At 44.1% G+C, this 18,092-nt stretch overlaps 1 protein-coding gene and 1 long non-coding RNA gene across 17 annotated transcripts in view; one reads left to right on the top strand and one right to left on the bottom strand.

Moving 5' to 3' along the window:
• LOC128351520 (endogenous retrovirus group 3 member 1 Env polyprotein-like) overlaps positions 1 to 18,092 on the top strand; it is a 101,576-nt gene that overhangs the window by 66,996 nt on the left and 16,488 nt on the right. For 2 of the 16 annotated variants that reach the window (XM_053311122.1, XM_053311123.1), the window contains exons 2-5: positions 8,613 to 8,720; positions 8,861 to 9,776; positions 11,289 to 11,552; positions 12,808 to 12,862. The gene's annotated coding sequence lies outside the window, so the exon portion shown is untranslated. Of the gene's footprint in view, positions 1 to 3,948; positions 5,127 to 6,239; positions 6,478 to 7,934; positions 8,314 to 8,612; positions 8,721 to 8,860; positions 9,777 to 11,288; positions 11,553 to 12,807; positions 17,487 to 18,092 lie in introns of those variants that run through there. The other 14 variants (XR_008319820.1, XM_053311116.1, XM_053311117.1 and 11 more) reach the window with 13 other exon arrangements.
• On the bottom strand, positions 4,751 to 5,725 carry LOC128351522 (uncharacterized). Its single transcript, XR_008319823.1, has 2 exons — positions 5,213 to 5,725; positions 4,751 to 4,993 (listed from the first exon to the last, which is right to left on the bottom strand). It is a non-coding gene; the product is annotated as an uncharacterized LOC128351522 (long non-coding RNA).

The raw sequence follows: 18,092 nt of genomic DNA on the forward strand, positions 1-18,092 counted from the left end.
CATGTTTTTGCAGCTGTGCCCATTTCATGAGATAAATGACTTCAGAACAGCAGTACATCTGCTGGTCACCTCCAGACTTGATTACTGTAATGTGCTCTATGTAGGGCTGCCTTTGTATGTAGTCCAGAAACTGCAGTTGGTCCAGAATGTGGCAGCCAGGTTGGTCGCTGGGTCATCTCGGAGAGACCATATCATATCACTCCTATCTTAAAAGATCTTCACTGGTTGCTGATATGTTTCTGGGCAAAATACAAGGTCTTGGTTATAACTTATAAAGCCCTAAACAGCTCGGGCCCTGGGTATTTAAGAGAACTTCTTCTTCGCTATGAACCACACCGCCCATTGAGATCATCAGGAGAGGTTCGTCTGCAGTTGCCACCGGCTTGTCTGGTCGCTACTGAGGGATGGGCCTTCTCCATTGCAGCCCCGAGACTTTGGAACATGCTTCCTGCTGAAATAAGAGCCTCCCCATCTCTTACAACTTTTAAAAAGTCAGTCAAAACACATTTGTTCACACAGGCTTTTCATTAGATAAAGTTTTAATTGTTTGATTTCTAATAGTTTTAACCTTTTAAATTTTAAATTGTTATAATGTTTTAACCTTTTGGGTTTTTTAAAAATTGTTTTGTTGTAAACTGCCCAGAGACTTGCGTTTTGGGCAGTAAATATATATAAAATATATATTTGGGCAGTAAATATATATATATATAGAGAGAGAGAGAGAGAGAGAGAGAGAGAGAGAGAGAGAGAGAGTATATATTTATATTACTACTAACCACTATAATGGTAAAATAAATGTTATTTATTGCATAACACAATGTTATGTCCACATGTCCATGTTTAAATAGGAAATAATTGTATTGGAATGAATATTAAAGAACTGAAATTTGTTGTAGCTTAAAGTAATAGAAATTTGATTGATTGACTGATTAAGTGCCATCAAGTCGGTGTCAACTCTTAGCAGCCACACAGATAGATTCTCTGCAGGATGATCTGTCTTCAGCTTGGCCTTTAAGATCTCTCAGTGGTGCATTCATTGCTTTCATAATCGAGTCCATCCACCTTGCTGCTGGTCATCCTCTTTTCTTTCCTTCAACTTTTCCCAGCATTATGGACATCTCAAAATACTTATATTCTATTACCACAAACCTAAAGCACTTTTTAATACAGGGCCCCTAAACCTTTCCTCCCTAGCATCTCAGTATGGAAAGGGGAAACATTCACCCTTATCATCTTCCTCCAGACGTCTTGCCCACAAGCCTTGTTCCTCTCCTGGAACCAAGACTGTCACCTCAACTACACCAGTTTTCTGACTTGGTGCTTTTCCTGTCTTCCATAAATAGCCCTTTGCACCCTGGGCAATTTCACGAGTGACTTTTTGTCTCCTATGAACTTACATTCTGACCTTGCAGGAACTTGCATGGGCTGGATGTCCTATGACCCTCCTGTCTTCCTTTTGCCATGGGACAGATGTTCTATTTATTGTCAGTGGTGCCAAACACATCTAGATTCCCCCCTTTACTGAAGTTCTTACCCCACCATTCAAAGTCTGGAGCTGCCCCGGCATGGAGGGATAGCTGCTTAGAGTCCAGACAGTTCTATTTCTCTTCAGAATTCATAAGTGAGATCAGATTTAGGTAGCTTCATTCTTCAAACCCCTGATCAACTGCACCTTTGACACATTTTTGGTCGGAAAAATTGCTTTTCCTTATCCTAGTAACAGTGGCATCATCATGCAGACTATCAGAATAGGTCCCAGGACAATGTAGGGCAAACAAAGCTAATTGGGAGTGGGGTATATGTGTGGGAATTTCAGAAAGTACTGCCCTCTTTCTGAATTAGTTTAGTTTCATTTGCCATCAGGGACATCACATAGCTGGACATCACATAACCGCCCTGAGCCATTTTTGGAGGGGCAGTATATCAATCAAATAAAAATAAATAAATAAATAGCTAAATCTGATGCATGGTAGCAGTGAGATGTGAACCAAGTCTTTTAGGAACCCAGGTCATCCTAGGAAAAGACTGTAGTGCATAGCAGTTTAAAAGTAAAAGTATAAGATAAATAGCACAAAACAACATTAAATGTGTGATCTATCTAAAAGAAATATTTTCAAGAGGGTTCAGTAGTTCATACTTTTAAAAATTTTGCACCTCTATCTTGAATTGGTTTATAACTATAGACTTGTTCAAGCATACTTCAAATTGTTGACACTGTACCCAGGAATAGTTAGGGATGGAACTGAAATTTCTCTGAGATGAAATTTAAAAGAGATTTTCAAGGTTCCTCCCAAGAAGAAACATCAGAAAATGTTATCACATGGCTCCCCTACATCCCAGACTACAGTGTTACAGATTCTTTTTGATATTGCAAATGCAGGTGCCCTAACATTTTCCGTCATAGGAAGAATCTCCCCGAGATCTGCATTGGAGAGCCAGCATGGTGTAGTGGTTAGAGTGCTGGACTAGGACCGGGGAGACCCCAGTTTGTAATAAATAAATAAATAAAAATGAATACATTTGACTCCTTAACTACTGTACTTGAGTACAGTGTGAGGTAGGGTTTCAGAGTACATCAGCTCAGGGCCACGACTTACAGGCATGCTCTTACGGATGCTGTACCTGGGTATAGCATCCACAATTTGAAGCACACCTAAGCAAGGCATCTAATTGCAGAAATCCATGTTTACAAAAATAGGATTTTTAATGTATATGTGGCAGCTGAACACTATAGAAGCCTATGAGTTAAATATTGCTTGATCCATATCCCAACCTTTTTCTTGCACATGTGCTATAGTAAGGACATGGTGAGTTGGCAATCCTTACTGTTACATACTGTCATCCTACAACTGTAATCAATTCACTTTGAAGTCATCAGTGTGGCACTTGAGTGCGAAGAACATTCTCCCAGCTCCATTGAACTATGTGAACATGTGAACTATGCTGAAGTGTTGTCTTGGCTTCATATAGCTCAGTAACACACTGTACTCTTTAAAAAGTACCTTCTGAAAAGGGCACCATTGTGGTCATATAAAAATGCATGGAAAGGTTTCAGAGTTCCTTCTGCATCTAGTGAATCTGCACTTTTTCTCTGTAGCCAGCAAGAACCTATTCATCATCACAGGAAAAGAATGACATTTTGTCCAAATACTTGGTATAACTAGGGAGAAATTTCTCTTTTGCTTTATTGAGTTTGTCATGAAGGATTTGTCCCTTGTTGTAAATGGATTTTTGTATTGTTTCCCTCCTCCCCTGCTCCCCCAATTCTTTTGTGCAGTTCACTGACGCTGCCAAATCCTGATGTGCATCAAAATCCTTCTCTTCAATGTTATAATCTGGATGAATGCATTTCTAAAAACTCTATTCATGTTCACACATTATTCAGGGACCAATAGATACTTAATCTGTTCTATTTTTATGCATTAAGCAAAAAGGGTTTTGGTGCGGGGGTTTTCCCCCTAGGATATGCCTGAAATACTCAATACCATCAGCAAAACAATGTTTTAAGAGGCTTTCGTACTTTGTAAAGACATTCATTCATAGTTTTTTCTGTGTATTAATATCCTATCCTAACCTTTTGTTCTGATAATTGTGGAACACAATGCGTGTTCATCAAAACTGTTATTTTGGTTACACAAACATCTAATTCTTTAAAAATCATTAGAAACATCTAATTCTTTAGTCAAATCAAATAATTGGAATCTCTAAGGCTAATTGAAAATTAAAGGCACTTCCATAAGTCATCTTTGGAGCACTCTTTTGTCTCCACATTTTGGGAGAAACTTGTCTATATAGTTAATCCTATACCATAAAACCCTTAAGCGTGCGGCTGTGCTGCCCGTGCTGCCCGTGTCTTTTTGGGCCGTTCTGGGCATGCGCGGAGCGCATGCCCAGATCGGCCCAAAAAGACACGGCTGCCCAGAGACGGGCAGCCATGTTGATCGGCCGGCTAAGGGGAGGCAAGAGGCGGCCACGGGAAGGCCAGAGGGGGCGGCGGGTCCGGCCCAGACCCAATGAGAGCAGAGGACAGAGGCGGCGGGTCCGGACCGGTCGCGGGGCCGGCGGAGGAAGCTGGGCGAGACGGCGGTGGGGGAAGGCGGCCGAGGCTGCGGCAGAGCTGCAGCCTCAGCCAGAGAAGACGATACGGCCGAACGGCCGCGGAAGGGAGACTGGCCCCACTGACAGCGTTGGCTGCTGCAGGACGACTGGGGCCGATGGCGGCAGCGGCCGAGGCGAGAGCACTGTGTCCGGCCCGCTGGTAGCGGCCGCAGCGGGCCGGGCCCGCTGCCGCCGCCAGCCGCACTCGGCCCCGCCAGAGACTGAGGGAGCAGGAGCAGAAAGGAAGGAAGCTGGGAGGGCAAGAGAGTGAGCACGTGAGTCTTCTCTACTAGCGCCTGTTAATGAAACGGGCTTAAAGCTACTAGTTTAAAATATAAGGCATGAATATGGCTATTTAATAAACTAATCTGGCTGATGTTTTTTCCTAGAGATGTAATCTTAATGAAGTGTATTATTATCTGCTGTGCTGACCACCACTGGCAGCTGTCTTTCATCCTGAGAAACATAACAGGGCACCACCTTGCCACCCCTTGCTGCCGATCCTGCTCCTAGGTGTAACATCTTGTACTGGTTCTGGTTCACCAAAAGTACAATAAATGTGAATCAGATGTTACCCTTGCAGCACAAGAATGACTGAGTTTACAAGACCAGACCAACAGTTAGCAGCTCCGCAACCAATCTTACATCGGTCTACCTGAAAGAGATGACCTCAAACTTTAATTTGTGCATGCTGAATAAAAGATTCATTGGGGAGGAGTGTAGTAAAGTGTTTATAACAAAACTGTGGGAACTGAAAGGTTAATAGTTGTAGGACAGGCTTCTGTCACCAGAGGTGTCTGGGAAGAAGAACTTCCTTGTTCTGTAGTGAGTGTGTAACCACAAGATGGCTGATGGGTTCTGAAGCTCCTGGTGTGTCAAGTAAATTTGTATTCAACTGTGAAGGGAAGAAGAACGGAAAGTTCAGTTACAACACTGGCCACACCACTTCCATGGGCCATTGCTGGCCCCGAGCACCAGTACGTGGTCAGTTATGCTTTCTCTCACTCAGGAGCGAGAGAAAAAATCTAGTAAGTGCAATCTGGTAAGCAGTTAAACTGAACTCACTAGCATTGACTAGTCATACCAACTACTAGTGAGGCAGAAGCAAGCTTACCTTTCTTCTCTGTTAGATCACAATGTAAGCTTGAGGGCTTTTAAAACATGGTGGCTGCAATCCTATGCAGGTACTTGGGAGTATTATTATTATTATTATTATTACATTTATATCCCGCTCTTCCTCCAAGGAGCCCAGAGTGGTGTACTACATACTTGAGTTTCTCTTTCACAACAACCCTGTGAAGTAGGTTAGGCTGAGAGAGAAGTGACTGGCCCAGAGTCACCCAGCTAGTTTCATGGCTGAATGGGGATTTGAACTCGGGTCTCCCTGGTCCTAGTCCAGCACTCTAACCGCTACACCACGCTGGCTCTCCTGTTTTGAAAGAATCTCAAATGTTGGGCAAATACATATTCCTATAAATCACTTTTGCCGGCTGTGAAGGAATGATTTCTTCCCATTATATTTCATGGTTTGTTTTCTTCAATTTGTTCTGTGAGCCCTCCAGGCTCTGCAGGGGTTAAAAGGCAGGAACCTCTAACAGCCTAGTCTGAGGTAAAAGTCTGATTTAGAGTTTTGGAGGGAAAGTTACAAAGTGTTGTGATTGGTTGTCTCCAGGCAGAAACAGAAGGTTCTGGCTGCCTGAGGGAAGACACTCCCTGATTGGTTAATGTATCCCTTTGGAGTTGGATAAAGAAGAGGGTTGGACTATCAGGAGGAGGGCTGTGTGTGAGAAGAGTTCTGTGCTGAGTGTTGTGTGAGCTGGAAGGCTGGGACACCATCAGGGTCGGGTCAGGTCGGGTCGAAACTGCTAGGGAATGTTACAGTGAGGGAACTTAGGACCTGCTAGGCCTTGAAAGAGATGGCTAACAAGCTTGTATTTTGAATTCTGTACTCTTTCCAACTGAACTTTTCATTATTTGTTCATGTACTGTGTGTTTGAATTTTTAAAGCCTTTTATTACAGTAAATCGTTCTTGCTTTTATACTATTTTATTGGTGTCTGTGTCTGTTATTTTAGTCCCACCTCATGCCTACCTGCCCATTTTATTGACCACACTATTGAGTTTTGATATTGTTTTTCAAAGACAGAGGATCAGTGACTAGGAGTGGAACCAGTCACACAAGCTAAAGATCTCATTTTGGTAGCAGTGGATGGTTAGACTGAGGGGCAGCTGTGGCCAAGTCCTCACACCAGCCATTTTAAACCATTGCATCACTCTGTGATGGTCTCGCGTTTTGTCTTCAGATTTGAGAAAACTAGGAAGCCCAAATTCAGAATCCTTTCACCTCTCCAGGATATTCCTTTTTTGTGTGTGATTTCAGGTACTGTCTACCCAGTGAGCTATGCAGTTGAACTGATTAGATAATTAGTTGTGGGGGGAAAATGTCCAATTAAGTTAGATATTTTTTGTGCTCTCATCATGATTTCATTATGTGATTGTGTTCATTATCAACAAAACATTCATCAAACATCTTTAGAGGAGCATTTTGTTCACTGCTCATTTTTGGAACTGTTCTAATCCATTACATATGATGTTGGTTGATTGCTTACTAAATCTTGGAATGCCATTCTCTTGCTCTCTGAAAATTGGCTCAAAGACATAAATAGCATATTTTTGCCTTGCCTAACAATTACATACCAAATTTCTGTTTCATTTGTTCTCAAAGGAAGTCAAAGTTAGTGTATAAGGATGCATGTGTGAGGAAAGCAAGGGGGTGGAGCCTGGGAACAGCTCTTAATGAAACATATATGGGGGTATTCTGTTTTTTAACTCACAAAACCAGGTAAACTAGCATAGGTTAAGGTCGTTGTTACAAACATTGCAGCCTGGCAGGAAGGGTGTGGGAGGGAGGCTTACTTTCCCCCCAGATGACCAGGAGCTTTGTGTGGGATATGCAGCTCACGCACCCACATGATCCACACTGTTCTGGGCAGCATAGGGTCTGGGAAAATGCTGCCTGGTCTCCAGATATTCCTAAATGCACAATGTGAGGAGGTATTTCCCCTCAAGCCAGGCACTCTAGATGCCCTGCTCTGTGTCTGCAGCCTGAGGACCTAGGTAAAAGGGCACACTTGCACCCTTTTTCCCAGGTAAAAGCCTGAGGGGAATTCCCTGGCTACCTGGTGAGTTAGCACCAGGATAAGCCTTGAGCCTGATGCTTCACACAATCAGCCCTACCCAGGTACAATTGTCCAGGCCTGGGTAGGGCTGCTCGTGTGAACGGTCTCATTGACTAGCCCAGGGTCTAGCCCTAGTCTACACTGACTGGCCCAATGATTTTCATCACGGAGTGCCAAACTATACAGTAAACCTACTGCAGGATTGAGGCCTACATTTTTTTTGTTTTTGTTTTTTTAAAATAAAATAATATAATAGCACACTCAAGGCTACTAGGACTGTGGCATGGTGGAGATGGACTACAACATTTTGTTCCCCTCCCCATCCTAATTCAGATAAGGACAAACTGGGAGAAGTCTTCCAATTGGCATCAATGGGTGTTTTCCTTCCATGTCAAATAGCAGCTGTAGGCACTGAAATCTGAATTGGGGGATCACAGGGGAAGAATTAAAATTCTTCATGGGGGAAGGATTAAAACCCACCTACCCACCCACAATACTATGGCCCCCATCTGGATCAGGACTGCATGCAGCTACTATTTGCATTTGAAATATTAAGCACACAGGTCCCGACTCACAGTAGGCATTTCATCTACTTTAGCCCTGATATTTGCCTGGTCTACTCTAACCAGGAGTAAATGCATATGATACATTTGTATCAAATATACCTTTTGAGAAAAACTTTAAAACATTCTTGCATTGCGCCTAGCTGTAGCTGAGCTGCAGTTGAGAGAATCCCCTTCAGTCCAGTCATCAACTGCTGTCCTAAAACTGCTGTGATCAGAAGAGGAGGTGGCAGCCAGGAACCACTCCATCTTGCTTGGACTTGGTTTCTTTTCCTTTTTTAAATAGAATTTTAATTTTCAAAATAAAAAGTAGATAAATGCTTGGACTTGGTTTCACCCGAAAACCCACCTTGCTGAAAGAGCCCTTGCTGCAATAGTCATCCCCAGCACTTGGAAGAATCCTGCAAGGAGCAACTAAAAAGACTTGTATTATTTTTTGCTACCTCAAGCACTTTTGTGGAAAGGCAAGGGAAGGTATGTAATTAAAAAGGGCAAACATGTTGTATATAATAATATTTATTTATTTATTTTATATATTTATCCCAGTTTTATGCTGCCTGATATATACTTCTCTAGGTGGTGTTCAAAATTTAAAACACAATATAAAAGGAGTACAAACAGCTGAATTTCATAAAACACAGTAAAAACATTCTCAGAAGTTACATTAAAAACAAGTTGTTAAAATTAATTTCAGTTCAAAGCCTACAAAAACAGGTGTTTCTTGAGGGTCTTCCTAAAAGAAAACATAAAAGGACATGCTCTTATTTAAACAGGGAGGATATTCCAAAGCCCCGGGGCAACCACAAAGAAAGCCTGGTCCTGAGTCATCACCAAATGAGCTGTGGCTACCGCAACTAGACCTCTGCAGAAGATCATAAGAGGTAGGTTTCATGGGCGCTCTCTTAAATACACTGGGCCTAAGCCATTCAGGGCTTTATAGGTAATAACTTCACATTTCTTCTGGAAATATATCAACAGTCAGTGCAGTTATTTTAAAATTGGTGTTATATCGTCCCTTTAGGTAGACCCAGAGGCCAGTCTTGCTGCCATATTCTGTACAAAGGTAGCCCCATGTGGAGTGCATTACAGTAGTCAAGCCCGGAGGCTACTAGCATATGTACCACTGTTTTAAGGTCAGAAATGGACGTAGCTGCCATATCAGCTGAAGCTGATAAAAAGCACTCCTAGCCACTGCCTCAACCTAAGAAAATTTTGGATCCAGGAGCACTCTCAAGCTAAGTACTGTACCTGGTCTTTCAGGGGGAGTGTAACTCCATCCAGAACAGGCAGATCTAAACCATCTCTTGAATCCCAACCTCCACAGTCAATAAAGTTGTGACCTTGAGCTGGTGCTGACTCCTGGTGCCCACAGAGCCCTGTGGTTTTCTTTGGTAGAATACAGGAGGGGTTTACCATTGCCTCCTCCTGCGCAGTGTGAGATGATGCCTTTCAGCACATTCCTATATTGCTGCTGCCCGATATAGGTGTACCAGCGGGGATTTGAACCAGCAACCTCTTGCTTTCTCGGCAAGTCATTTCCCTGCTGTGCCATTAGGTGGCTCCACAGACACCTCCATCTTATTTGGATTCAACTTCATTCGGTTATCCATCATCCAGCCCATTACCGCCTCCATGCAGGCATTTAGAGAAGTTAGGCCATTTCCTGATGATGTTGACATGGAAAAATAGATCTGAGTGTCATATTGATAACACCATGCACCAAACCTCCTGATGATCTCTCCCAGCGGTTTCATGTAGATGTTAAAGAGCATTGGAGACAGTATGGAGCCTTGTGTAACTCCATATTTAGTTCTCATTTTGCAGAGCAGCAATCTCCAAGCAACACCATCTGGAATCTACCAGAGGTAGGAATTGGACCACTGTAAAACAGTTCTACACAATCCCACCCTTCTCAGGCGATCCAGAACAATACCATGGTAAATTGTATTAAAAGCCGCTGAAAGACCCAAAAGGATCAGTAGAGTCACACTCTGTCTGTCAATAGCCAATTGGAAATAATCCATCAGGCCAACCAAGGCTGTTTCAACCCCATAGCCCACTCAAAAGCTAGTTTGAAATGGGTCTAGATAATCTGTATCTTCCAAAAGTGCCTGAGCTTAGAAGCCACCATCCCCTCAAATACCTTCCCAAAACATGGAAGATTAGAAACAGGTCTGTAATTAGCTGACTGAGGGACCACAGCCACCCCACCTTCCTGCTTACATCCTCTCACCTGCTCCACCACAGAGTAACCCACCAGGAGTAGCTGGGACCAAACCAGACCACTAGCCTCTCCCGATCAGGTCTACGTGATGTGTACTATGTTGGCTCCTTCATCTATAATCAAGTCATGAGGCATCTCAGACTTATTTTGAACTGACCTGGCATTACAGAGTTATAAGATGAGGTTCTGTGGGTTGTTGGCACTGCTCTCCAAGATCAAAGAGATAGGGAAAGGAAACTCTGGGAAAGGAAACAGCCCACTGTAACGGCCCCTGTAATGGGCCGCTGGCCTACCAACACCATATCTTCATCAATTCTCCACCACCACTGGAATAGCTGCCCCAGACAGGCCACGCAGCCCCATTTGGGAGGGAGATTGGACTGCGCTGCATTGACAGTGCGGCTGGAACAGCTCTCCCTGCCTTTAAAAGCAGGAATAGTCGCTCCGGCCCACTCTGCCCAACGCAGTGCGGGCTGATCTCCCTTCCAAATAGGGCTACGTGGCCCCGTTTGGGAGGGAGACCACACCCCCGCATCTGTTGTCAGATGTGGGGGCATGGCTAGCTGCCCCCCCTGCATCTGATGTCAGATGCAAGGGGCAGGGCCAGGGGCCATGGCAGCAGCCGAACACAGGCCACCGCCAGCCTTGCTCTGCACCTGCCCTCAGTGCTCTCACCTTTATAAGGGCCAGGAGTCCAAAAGCTTACCTGGTATTGCTCTCACCCACTTCATGTAACTGAATACTGTAAAATGCACATAAGCATGGTAAAAAACCATAGTGGCATTCAGTACATATTAACGACCTGAATATTTTTTGCTGCTTGTGTTGTACTGAGAATAATGTATGGTAGATTCTCTGCTATTTTAATAAAACTGTATTAGTCCTGACAGCATCAATTGATGGATCAGTGTGATCAATTTTATAAGCTACCTAATTCATCAAATCTTTCTGGACATCCATAACTTCATTGGTTAATGTACCCATTCCCCTCCATTCCAACTTTATCTGTTCTCCACAGACTTCACTTTTAGCTTAGACTAGGGAGTCTCTAGTCCATGTTGTTGGACTATGATATCCATCATCTTCAGCCACAATTTTCTACAGTCCTTAGTCATGCAAAATTTCTTTTACATTTCATTTTACTTTTTCATTATTATTATAGATGCTCCCATACCAAGGTGATTTTCTTTTCTCTTATATAGACAGTTTCTGTTTCTCATTTTAGAGACCAAGTGTCCATTATCATGCAAGAAGGCTACCATGAATAAGGAATTAGTCTTCATTCAAACTTTGAGTTGTGTCTGAAAACCTCCCATGATGCCTAAGTTACCAGTCTCAAATGACCAGAGGAAACCTACCCATAGAACTTCCATATAACCATGTAATAGTTACAACTACCAAACAATAACTGTGAGTGGCCCAGCATCTATCAAAATAGTGTTGAATTTTGCTTTGTTTTTGCAAGACGTCTATTTAATTCCACAGCCAGGTGAGCTTTTAAAGACTATTTTAGTAATTAACAATCTGCTTTTTCTCACAAAATGATGATTACCATTATTAATTGTGCATAACAATTTCTTACGATTCAAATTCTCTGCAGTCTCTCACTTAAAATTTATATGATAATTAACAGCCTATTATTTCCCACTTCCCTAAAAGATTATATGCTACAATGTGCATTTGTCAAAAGGTAAAGGAAAAATAAAATTATTTTCCTTTCGCCCCAAATTACCAAAGAATTGTTTCATCTATGCAAGAAAAAACAATGTCCTCACTTTAGGTGTTTTATTTAATACTAGCTGGGCCGGGCACAGAGCATCTGCGCTTCCAGCCAGCATACCCACCGCTGCTGTCCCCCCACGACCACCATGCCGGCATGCCCGGCTTTCTGGCTGGCCGCTCCCCCTGCCACCCATTTCCTCCCACACCATGCTTTCTGGCTTGCATGCCAGTCAGAAAGCCGGCCCCCACACCCTCCTCCTGGTGGCCAAGCCGGCCCACCACCTCCTCCCACCTCCTCCTTCCAGCAGGCAGCCAGGTCGGGCCAGGGCCAGGCTGGCCTGCTGCCGCCGCCTTCTCTTTCTGCGGCCAGCCGGGCCAGGCTGGCCTGATGCCGCTGCCTCCTGTAGCCGACTAGCAGCCAAGCCAGGGCCAAGCCGGCCCACTGCTGCCACCTCCTCCTCCAGCCTCCTCCCAGCGGATGGCCAGGCCAGGCAGGCCCGCCACCACTGCCTCCGGTTGACCAGCAGCCGGGCAAGGCCAAGCCGGCCCGCTGCTGCCTCCTCTTTCTGCCTCCTCCTCCCAGCGAGCACCCAGGCTGGGCTAGCCCACTGCCACCTCCTCCGACCGACCAGCAGCTGGGCCAGGGCCAGGCCTCCCTGCTGCCACCTCCCCTGGCTGGCTGGGCCAGGCCGGCTCACCACCGCCACCATTGTCTCCCGTCCCCGTTGCTATCCCCAGGCAACTGCTCTTGCAAGAGCTGCCATGCATGGGATTAGCGAGTTCAGGAGAATTAGCGAGTTCAGGAGAATTAAATATATAGATTTTCTGTATTCAGCCTTACTATTTAAACACATCAACCAGAGAAAATTATAAAAGTACCTAAATAAACTGTCCAAATGAATGGTTTACTTTTAGAAAGACACAAAACAAACCTGTGTATTCTTTAATTTCCATTAGACCTTCTAGATTACTGTGTTTATAATGGAAATTGGACCTTATTTATTCATTCTTATGTATTTCAGGTATTTATATCCCACCCTTCCAGTGCAATACTGCTTGTGGCCACTTACAAAAATGGTAAGTAAAAATCAGAGAAAAATAGTAAGTGAAAATCAATCAGATAAAACAATATATCTAATAAAGAGCCATCCTTTTAGGGAGACATTGGGACAAAAAACCCCAACTTCAAGTATATGCTGATGGGATCTGAGCTGTCGGTGACGGACCAGGAGAGGGATCTTGGGGTTGTGGTGGACAGCTCGTTGGAAGTGTCGACTCAATGTGCGGCAGCTGTGAAAAAGGCAAATTCAATGCTAGGGATCATTAGAAAGGGGATTGAAAATAAAACGGCTAACATTATAATGCCCTTATACAAAACTATGGTGCGACCACACTTGGAGTACTGTGTACAGTTCTGGTCACCACATCTTTGAAAGGACATTGTTGAACTGGAGAAAGTACAGAAGAGGGCAACCAAGATGATCAGGAGCCTAGAGCACCTTTCTTATGAGGCAAGACTACGACACCTGGGGCTTTTTAGTTTAGAAAAAAGACGACTGCGGGGAGACATGATAGAGGTCTACAAAATCATGCATGGTGTGGAGAAAGTGGAGAGAAATTCTTTTCCCTCTCACACAACACTAGAACCAGGGATCACTCCATGAAATTGATTGCCAGGAGGTCTAGGACCAACAAACGGAAGTGATCCACTTGTGGAACTCTCTGCCACAGGATGTGGTGACAGCCAACAACCTGGATGGCTTTAAGAGGGGTTTGTATGACTTCATGGAGGAGAGGTCTATCATGGAGGCTACTAGTCAGAGGGCTGTGGGCCACCTCCAGCCTCAAAGGCAGGATGCCTCTGAGTACCAGTTGCAGGGGAGTAATGGCAGGTGAGAGGGCACGCCCTCAACTCCTGTCTGTGGCTTCCAGCAGCATCTGGTGGGCCACTGTGCGAAACAGGATGCTGGACTAGATGGGCCTTGGGCCTGATCCAGCAGGGCTGTTCTTATGTTCTTACAGCTTATATCTGGGTTTTTGTGTTTTTTTAACTTTCAACTTTTAAAATTTGGTTTTAACTGGGTTTTGTTTTTAGTTAACAACCCAGATATAAGCTGTAGATAAAACACTAAAAGGACTCCCACCCCTTCTGGTATGGGTATCCAGAGAGGGGGCAAGGAGAGGCAGTTGCAACACACACACACACCCCGATTGAGCTAGTCTTATTGAATTTAAAGGAGCTTGCTCCCAAGTAAGTGCATATACAATTGCAATCTTTTAACCACCACCACCACCCCCGCCAAAAAACCCTGTGGGAGCCCATGCCTCCCAGTGTGGGTTCATCTGAACAGCCTTAAATTCAGTCAGTTTGACCAAACGGGTTCAGCACAACATGATTTGGTTCAAATTCGAACTCAAACCAATCCACATTTTTCAGTCCATGCACACCCCTGGCACACACAGAGTCATATGTGCACTTACTTGAGAGTAAGACCATTAAACTTAGTAAGACTCTTTTCTGAGTAAATAGGCACAGAGCAAAGTGAGTGCCCACTGTCTCAGCCATTTTTTAAAAAGCCTGTTCATTCTGTTCATTCTTAATTTTTTGTTTTTTTAATGATTAAGAATGTATCTTAAATCTCTTTTTCTAAAGCTATAGCATCTTTTTTTTAAAGCCACATTTTAATATTTGCAGTTACTGGAGAATAAGCCCATGGAAATAATGTCCCACGTGCAGTTACTGGAACATAAGCCCATTGAACTCGGTAGAACTTAGTGTAAACTTGCACTGTACTGGGTACATAAAGTGAGAACAGAGAAGTTAAAAAAAAATCATCACCCCTCTGACTTCAGAGCCATTAGTCACTAGTAATCCTTGACCCTTTTTTCATCAGCCCTGCTCTCTGGTTTAGCAATGATACAGTGAGATACAGCTATTCTCATATGTGTGTACACACACACACACACACACACACACACACACACACCCCTAATATATGTCATTGCTACCTAAGCAGGTTTCAAATAGCTTAGCATGATTGCTGCAGGTTAATTGGGTTCTCTTGGGTTCTATGCAGGTTTGTGGGGGTTCTTTTATCTCTTATTGTTATTGAATACATGGAATTTGCTGGCATCTGCAAATCATCATGGCCCTTGGTACAGATGGGAATCCCTGAGCATTGCTGAAATCAAGGAGACAGACAGTGGGGCTGTATTTTTTTTTTAAACTATTTTTAGAAATAGTTCTGCTTTGATTTTGAGATAGTGTGCATTTATTATTTATTTATCATATTAATATACTGCCTAATATGTGTATCTCTAGGCAGTGTACACTTTAAAACACAACAAATACGGAACAGAATGAAAAACAGTTTCACAGAATAAAAAGTTATAACAATTTCATGGTGGGGAAACAATTGAACAGTTTAAAATTAATTTCAGTCAAAATCCTGAGAAAACAGGTGGGTCTTTCTAAAAGCAATCAGAGATGGAGATGCTCTTATTTTGAGGGGGAGCATATTCCAAAGCCATGGGGCAGCAACAGAGAAATGGACCTCTTTAGGGTGCTTTCCAGATTACATCCTGCCATGAGGTTAAGGCGGATCTCGGAAGTGTGCTTCCACATGTCCTCTGTTGTGACTCTGCAGTCGTTACACTGACAGCAGGGTGCCATTCACATTTCTGATGCCTTGTTTCAAATTTAACCATTGTGATATAGTGCTATGATGTCATGTATCTGGCATAAAAAGGTTGCTGTTTTTTTGGGTTGTTAGTTTCAGTGAGACTGCTCCCCCTGCTGTTTATTAATACCTGAAAAGAAAGAAAACCACCCTTCTTTCGTCTGTTCCCCCCCCCCGCCCCCACTTCTCTCCCCCCATCTCCTCTTTCCTCTCCGTTGCTTGGAGCCAGGCAGAGAGGTACAGAGCAATTTCTCCATCAAGGGGAAGAGATTGAGTGTGTTCAGCCTGGGAGGCTTCAAGGCCTTTTGTAGGCCCCATTGGCACAGGCTGCTGCACGCTCTGCATAGCTAGGCCGCTTTTCCGACCTCCCGAAAACCGCCTGGAAAATTCGCCAGCAGTGAGTTGACAGTCCGTAATCAGCTGTCTCTCATCTATGGGCCATGGAGTCCCCCCTGGAAGGGCTTGATTTTCCCGCATCGGTGACGTCCACTCTCGAACTGCCCGTCCTGATCGTCGAAGGGGACGCATCGAGTCTCCTGCCCTTGGACTGCGAGACTCACACTACCGCGGCCCGGCGTGCCACGCTGCTGCAGGCAGCTTGAAGTGGCTGTGAAGAGCGCTTTCGGAGGCTCCCTATTGCCAACGCCCCACCAACCTCTGAAGAGATTAGGTGGATTGGCGAGCTGGCTAGCAACCTGACTGGCAGGGCAGCGAGGTCATCACAGGCATCTTCTGTTCCTAAGATGGCAACGGTTGCGAAGAATCCCTCCATTTTACCTAAAGGAGCCGGTAATGTAAAAGGGAGACAGTCTCTAAAAGGGCGGGAAAAGACTAAGACTGTGATTATGGTGTTTGGCCAGCAGGGGGAGTCCTCTGCAGAGAGTCTGCTGTTTACATTTCAGATGCAATTTGCCTAAACAGAAGCATTTTGCTGCCGTTGAGCAGCTAATTTGGAAAGCTTCCCAATGATCTTAATAGGCGACAGGGTTCATAACAAAGAAGGTACTCTCTTAAGTACCCTGGACCCAAGCCAGTGAGGGCTTTATAGGTAATAACCAGCACTTTGTATTTCACATGAAATCATATCGGTAGCCAGTGCAGTTCTATGGTCCCTTCGAGCATCCCAGAGACCAGTCCGGCTGCTGCATTCTGTACCAATTATAGTTTCCGGACTACATACAAAAGCACACCCATGTAGAATGCCTTACATTCTACAGGCATTACAGTAGTCAAGCCTGGAGGTTACCAGCGTATGCACCACTGTTTTAAGGTCATTTACCTCCAGAAATAGACGTATCTGCCGTATCCGCCAAATGTGATAAAATGTGCTCCTGACCACTGCCTCAACCTGAGAAACCAGAAAGAGTTTGGGATCCAGAAGCCCTCCCAACCTAGGTACCTGATCTTTCAGGGGGAGTATAACCCCATCCAGAATAGGCAGATCTCAACCATCTTTTGGTTCCCGACCCACCCACCCCCAATCAGTACCTCCCTCTTAATCAGATTCAACTTCAGTTTGTTATCCTTCATCCAGCCCACTACTACCTCCAGGCAGGCATTTAGGGAAGTTAGGCCATTTCCTGAAGAGGTTGATATGGAGAAATAGATTTGGGTATCATCAGCATATTGATAGCACCCTGCAGTGTTCCCTATGATAGGGATTCCCAGATATTGTTGACTACAACTCTGCCAAAGGATGGGTGGATGCATCAGCATGGTAATGGAACTATTCTGGAATGCTGGCAAAATGTCCCGAGACTACTTCTGGGTTTGTGTGGGGAGTTACATGACTGGAGTGAACAGTCCATTACAGCTGGGGTAGCAAGATTCTGTGCCGCAGCATGCAAACCGAGACCGGTGCAGTTGATTAATTGTAATTGAGACCTCTGTATGTTTCTGTTTTGATACTCTATTACCCAGTCCTGTTGTTTTTAATTTATTTTTATTTTTATTTTATTTTCCATTTTATTTTTTGATTGCTGGTCACTGACTGTAACAATAAATTCTTTCATTCAGCAGTCCATTACAGTGTCAATTTGTGCAAAGCTTTGGTCTGGAAATAAAGTCTTGAGATAGGAATATGGATTTATTCATATTTATTTAAGGGTTTATTTAAGGGTTCTTGGGGTACAGGAAATGCAGTGTAATGAAAAGGCAACAAACCTTTAACTAGCAATGTAAATCAGAGGCTCACAAAGAAGCGTTTTTAGCTTAAAGGTCCAAATTGCAATTAAATCAGTTTAAGGCTTTCCAGAGAGAGAGGAATTTGACAGTTTGAGAAATAGTCCTTAACTTGTGTAGCCATCACCCTTCTCTGAATTGCAAAATAGAGAGAGGCATGGGAGTACCTTTCAGTCAATGCCATACTTGTCCTGGGGTAAAATTGCCCCATGCTGCATGTGCTAAAGTGACTAACAGACTTTGCCAAATATGGGCACGTGAGTCCAGGTAGCCAAGATGGAGACTGCAACCCTGCCGTTCCAGACCATATAGAGAGGTGCTGTTTGTGGCCCCTGAACAGGCTGTTCTTGTAACACACATCCACCAATGACATCAGGGCAGGCACGTTCTCAGTGCTACTTCAATGTTATTTCATGTGTAGGGCTGTGTTAATCTGAACCAGCCCA

This window comes from Hemicordylus capensis, chromosome 3 (assembly GCF_027244095.1).
Source record: "Hemicordylus capensis ecotype Gifberg chromosome 3, rHemCap1.1.pri, whole genome shotgun sequence".
NCBI classification, from domain to species: Eukaryota; Metazoa; Chordata; class Lepidosauria; order Squamata; family Cordylidae; genus Hemicordylus; species Hemicordylus capensis.